At 38.4% G+C, this 6,777-nt stretch overlaps 1 pseudogene; it reads right to left on the bottom strand.

Moving 5' to 3' along the window:
• Positions 1-1,747: 1,747 nt before the first annotated feature.
• On the bottom strand, positions 1,748-3,189 carry LOC145557232 (25S ribosomal RNA; annotated as a pseudogene).
• Positions 3,190-6,777: the final 3,588 nt, after the last annotated feature.

Here is a 6,777-nt window from a genome sequence, read left to right as displayed (position 1 = left end):
CCTCAAAAAGCGTGGATAATAGCCTAAAATTTTGGAATTTTTTGACCATTTTTTGCCCATAAATAAAAATTGTCGAGAAGTTTACCATGGTTCCTTATACCTTCCGGGAGTCCAATTAGGTGGGTGGAACCATCCAATTTGCCTTAAAACGGTCAATTTACCAATTCGCAACTTGCACCGATTTTGTGAACTCAAGCTACCACGGACATTCATGACATCATTTAATGGTCATATATGGTTCCAAACGACATTAAATGACCCTAAGATGTATCCCCTAGGGTCTCAACACTTTTCGCCAGCGGCCCCAATAAACTCAAAAATTCCTCAATAATCGTGGATAATAACCTTCAATTTTAGAATTTTTTCACCTTTTTTCGGCCGGAAATAAAAATTACCGAGATGTTTACTATGGTCCCTAATACCCTCCGGGAGTCCAATTGAGTGGGTGGAACCATCCAATTTGCCTTAAAACGATTAATTTACCAATTCGCAACTCTCAACGATTTAGTGAACTCAAACCTACCACGGACATTTAAGAGATCATATAATGGTGATATAAGGTTCCAAACGGCATTATATGACCCTAAGATATATCCCCTAGAATCTTAACACTTTTCGCCACCGAGCCACTTAACCTCAAAAATTCCTCAAAAAGCGTGGATAATAGCCTTTAATTTTGAAATTTTTTGACTTTTTTTCGCTCAAAATAAAAATTGTCGAAATGTTTGCCTAGTCCCTAATACCCTCCGGAAGTCCAATTAGGTGGGTGAAACCATCCAATTTGACATAAAACAGACAATTTACCAATTCGCAACTTGCACAGATTTTGTGAACTCAAGCCTACCACGGACATTTATGACATTATATAATGGTCATATATGGTTCGGAACGGCATTATATGATCCTAAGATGTATCGCCTAGGGTCTTAATATTTTTCGCCACTGGGCCTCGTAACCCTAAGATGTATTATCTAGAGTCTAAACACTTTTCGCCACCGAGCCCTGTAACCTCAAAAAATCCTCAAAAAGCATGGGTAATAATAGCCTTCAATTTAGGAATTTTTTTACTTTTTTTCGCCCAAAAATAAAAATTTCCGAGATGTTTACCATGGTCTCTAATATACTCCAGGAGTCCAATTGAGTGGGTGGAACCATCCAATTTGCCTTAAAACGTTCAATTTACCAATTCGCAACTTGCACAGATTTTGTGAGCTCAAGCCTACCACGGACATTTATGACATTATATAATGGTCATATATGGTTCGAAACGGCATTATATGATCCTAAGATGTATCGCCTAGGGTCTTAATATTTTTCGCCACTGGGCCTCGTAACCTCAAAAATTCCTCAAAAAGCGTGGATAATAGCCTTTAATTTTGGACTTTTTAACCTTTTTTTGCCCGAAAATAAAAATTGTCGAGTTGGTTACCATAGTCCCTAATACCCTCCGGGAGTCCAATTGAGTGGGTGGAACCATCCAATTTGCCTTAAAACGGTCAATTTATTAATTCGCAACTTGCACCGATTTTGTGAACTCAAGTCTACCACGGACATTTATGACATCATTTGATGGTTATATATGGTTCCAAACGGCATTAAATGACCCTTGCACCATCCCACACCCCAACACTTTGGCTTTGTCACTAGTCTCAATCCATTACTTATCATTTTTTAGTATATAAGAAGCAACGCTAACCTACTTTTCCAAAATATAGGTGTTTTTATGGAATAGGGTGAGGAGAGGGACGAATCGAAACGACATAGGGCTGAATCTCTATGGATCGTGGCAGAAAGGCCACGCTGCCACTTACAATACCCCGTCGCATATTTAAGTCGTCTGCAAAGGATTCAACCTGTCGCTCAGTAGGAATTGTATTTCAAGGCGGCTCTCAAGCGCATCCACCACGCGAGCTTAGCCAACGACACGTGACCTTGGGGGCCGAAGCCCATACTATAGGACGGCAATCGGGCAGCGGGCGCATGCGTCGCTTCTTGCCCGGATTCTGACTTAGAGGCGTTCAGTCATAATCCAACACACGGTAGCTTCGCGCCACTGGCTTTTCAACCAAGCGCGATGACCAATTGTGTGAATCAACGGTTCCTCTCCTACTTGGTTTAATTACCATTGCGACACTGTCATCAGTAGGGTAAAACTAACCTGTCTCATGACGGTCTAAACCCAGCTAATGTTCCCTATTGGTGGGTGAACACTCCAACACTTGGTAAACCCAGCAACGTCGCTATAAACGCTTGGCTGCCACAAACCAGCTATCCCTGTGGTAACTTTTCTGACACCTCTGGCTTTAAATTCAAAAGGTCTAAAGGATCGTTAGGCCACAATTTCACGGTTCGTATTCGTACTGAAAATCAGAATGAAACGAGCTTTTACCCTTCTATTCCACACGAGATTTATGTTCTCATTGAGCTCATCTTAGGACACCTGCGTTATTTTTAAATAGATGTGCCGCCCCAGCCACACTCCATACCTGAAAATGTCCTCCGCCCGGATCGGGCCGCAAAGCGGACCTTAGGTCTAAAAGGAGGGACATTGGCCCGCTTCCGACTCACGGAGTAAGTAAAAGATTGTTAAAAGTAGTGGTATTTCACTTGCGCCGAATCTCCCACTTATCCTACACCTCTCAAGTCATTTCACAAAGTTAGACTAAAGCCAAGCTCAAAAGGGTCTTCTTTCCCCGCTTATTCTTGGTTGTGGTTTCGCTAGATAGTAGACAGGGACAGTGGGAATCTCGTTAATCCATTCATGTGCGTCACTAATTAGACGACGAGGCATTTGGCTACCTTAAGAGAGTAATAGTTACTCCCGTCGTTTACCCGCGCTCAGTTGAATTTCTTCATTTTAACGTTCAGAGCATTGGCAGAAATCACATTGCGTTAACATCCGCAGGGACCATCGCAATGCTTTGTTTTAATTAAACAGTCGGATTCCCCTTGTCCGTACTAGTTCTGAGTTGGATGTTCGACGCCCGGGAAGGCCCCTGAAGAGATCGTTCCCAGTCCGTCCCCCGGCCGGCAAGCGGTGATCCGCTCTCGCCACGGAAGCAGCTCAAGTAGTCCGCCGACAACCGACGGGTTCGGGACTGGGACCCCCATGCCCAGCCCTCAAAGACAATCCTTTGCCCAAAGTTACGGATCCATTTTGCCGAATTCCCTTGCCTACATTGTTCCATCGACCAGAGGTTGTTCACCTTGGAGACCTGATGCGGTTATGAGTACGATCGGGAGTGGTTGGCACTCGGTTCACACAATATAAGTTTATGATTAAACTATTAAGTTTTGATATTTTCTTACTAATAACCTACTAATACTCATATTTAACTTAAATAATTTGTACATAACATGTATATATTAATGTCATACAAAATTATAAAAATATAGAGTTTTTCTAAGCTATGTCCCTAAGGTAGTCGAGTTTCTAAGGTGTACCCATGCTTTTTCAAATTTCTAAGTTGTGCCCCTCAACTCACTACCATTAATGAATGGTACCCTCCTTGGAACTTCCACGTCACCTAAAGTTTACTATAAATTTAATAAAAAGAAGATAAAAGGTAAGGAAATGATACGAGAAAGAAATTTTAACCACAACAACCTTAATAACGAAAACTAAAGCCACGAAATCACACTCTCAATTAACTTTTAAATAACTAATAAGGGTACATTTTAGTATTGATAAGAAGTTGAAGGGCACGGCTTAGAAACTTGAAAAAGGATGGGTACACCTTAGAAACTCAACTACCTTAGGGATATAGCTTAGAAAAACCCAAAAACATATGTCTAAAAAAATTATGTATAGGTTATATACATAAATGGTTAGTTAATGAATTAATATTTGTGTTTTTGTGTTGTATATTCAATCAATTATTGATTGTAAGACTATAATGTGACTGTTTTTGGCACTACGCTTGGGAATATATATTGGCTGGTAAGATATAAGATTACTATTGTGTCTATAATTTTAGTGAAAACAACAACAGATAGGAATGCAAATGACATAAATAACAACAAAAAAAAATTTTAAAAAAAAAAAAAAAACATACATAAAATAAAAGAAATGCAAATGACATAAAATACTATTTGAATCATATTCTTTAGTTTTTTATGGAAAATTATTAATTTATTGTGAACTAATAATAGCTTCATACGGAGTATTAATTTGTGAACAAATACAAGTTTATCTGCTGCCCGATAAATAAATTTTTGTTAATTTAGTGGCATTTCTGTAAAAATATTAAAAAAGCATGGTCATTTATTCAGTACTTTTGTAATCCATCCAAGTACTGTTTACAACTTGCATTTATACTTGATAAAACGATTATACCCCATAAATTTATCTGGAGAATTAACTAGACACAGCTCTTTGATTTGTTTATGTAAATAAGTCTATTAATTACGGAGTACTTTTTTTTACAAGCTCATTATTAATAATTGTATTACCCTTTTTTTAAGGATATTTTCACGTGATTCTTAATTTTAAATTGGCAAAGACACAGCATTATCATTACATTAGCATAAGGATGTAAAGGCCTTGAATGTGATTCTAAGTGAGGCCCATAGGCCAGATTAAAGCCCATAAACAAAACAGAATAACATACAAGTACCATTCAATTTAAATTATATAACCATCGAAAATATAGCCGATAGGCAATGTAATTTCAGTATAAAATCATTTTATACTAAGACCAATTATTTTGTTGTTCATTCGCGATAAATTTCATTTAATTACCCCTCTCTCATTTGGGGAGCTCCAAAATAACCTAAGAATGAGGTTGTACCATTTACAAAGTACAACCAGGTGTACAGCATAAATATATTCAATAGGCAAAGAGAAATGATCACCACATTTAGAGCAAACTAAGCACAAATCCTCAACCTGTATCAGCTCCCACCATTCCGATGGCCAAGACAGTAAAGGCCTCAGACTCAGGTAAATAATCTATAACCATCCCAAGCAACCTTATATCACACATCTGGTAAATACTCTATAACCATCCCAAGCAACCTTATATCACACATCAAGCATCAGATCTCTTTTCTGAAATACTTCTATATGCAATGTATACAGGTATACAATCCATTCTTGGGGCTGAGATATATATACTAACATGTCACCGGTCACCACAGTGCACATATACAAGTTTAAAACAAGAGTAGATCTGACTTGCTTAAAGCATTCATACGATCAAGTATGCTACCACAATATAAGAATTGGTTCCTCAGTTTGTCCTTGTGTATACGGATGACTCACTACCAAAAGCAACTACTTCAAAATTGAGCATCCACTCGAACAGGTCAATTACAGAAATACTCCAGAATCCTTTATCTCAATCATTCCCCATCTTAAACTACTTCTAAACATAGACTCATAGTGAAACCTTAAGCGCAAATCTATTGACTAAATGGTCTCTAGGCATCTAATTCACCATCAAAAACCACTATCAGATCAAGCATGTTAGTATAGATCAAGCTTGCGTACACTACATAGCCTCCCTCTCATTCCCGCAAAGAAGTGCTCTTGCAAGACATACTCTTGCAAGCCTGCAACTCATTTAATCCAGCAATCTCATTGACCTACTACGTACTTTGGAGATACAAAGAGCAGTATTCACTTCACTCAAAGAACTACACCATCCCACAGGTGGCTGCAGACTCTAGTACAAGTGCAAGTGCAATGAGTAATAGCAAAAAGTGATTTATACTTAGAAAAAGAATATTAATCAAATTCAAAACAACATAATGTCCTTGCCTGCTTAATTATAAGATGTTTGTTTTGTTTCTGCTCCAGCCTCTTGTGCCTGCTAAAACCAAAACAGAAGATGTTGAAACAGTAGACTAAAGTAGTCGCAAGACATGAGCCATAATCTATTTCATTCCAAACCAACCGAGCAAAGAGCAGAGAACAAAAATGATTACGGCAAGCAGTGCTGAAACAGAAAATGTGAGTTCATAGAGCTAGACACAGATCAATCAAAAGCCAGAAGGTACTGCCACAACTAAAGGTTACAATACACTCTCAGCAGTTAAGGAAGCTGTGTGCAATCAAGTACTGTACAAGAACAGTACCAGATGTCAGGGTCCAGGGTGGTCTACCAGTGACCTGAAGCAATCATGTAATATTTTAGCAAAAACCACCCCTAAGGACATGCTTGGTTTGGGGGGAAATGAATAATGAATGAGAGGTGTAGAAGACAAAATAAAGACAATCAGGTGGTGGTGAATGGGATGAGGCAGTGATGGCGCGAGGAGGGAAGGATGGAGAGATTACTACCCCTCATTTTGGGAGTCTTTGAGTGGGGCATTTGATTAAAAAAAAATTACAAAATAAATAAATAAATAAAACCTGTATTCAAGTATAATAGTAGCACAAAACCTCTCTCATTTGAATGGTTTCCATTGGTTCACAGTTAAGTTTGACATAAAAGTAATAACATTTACCCTCCCTCCATATAAGTTAAACAGTAGTCTAAACCTCTAACCTTCCTTTATCTTGTCCAAAATCATAATAAAAGTAATCCTAAGCAAGAAAGGATAAGAAAACAAGTACAAATTACCTAATTCAGTACCGCATATTACCCGAGAAGCTGCCAACATAGATTTACAGACCCAACTTCCTTCACATCCGCAAAAGGAGACTCAGCAGGTTCACACTTCCAAAGGGTAAAAGGACTACATAAAGACCGATTGCAAATGCAATATCGAGAAACACAATTTCACATTAAGTTGCTTCAAACAGAAGGGGGTAAAAAAAATTTTAAGGGTACA

Source organism: Chenopodium album, chromosome 8, assembly GCF_948465745.1.
Source record: "Chenopodium album chromosome 8, dcCheAlbu1.1, whole genome shotgun sequence".
NCBI lineage: Eukaryota > Viridiplantae > Streptophyta > Magnoliopsida > Caryophyllales > Amaranthaceae > Chenopodium > Chenopodium album.
This window is presented reverse-complemented; position numbering and strand designations above follow the sequence as displayed.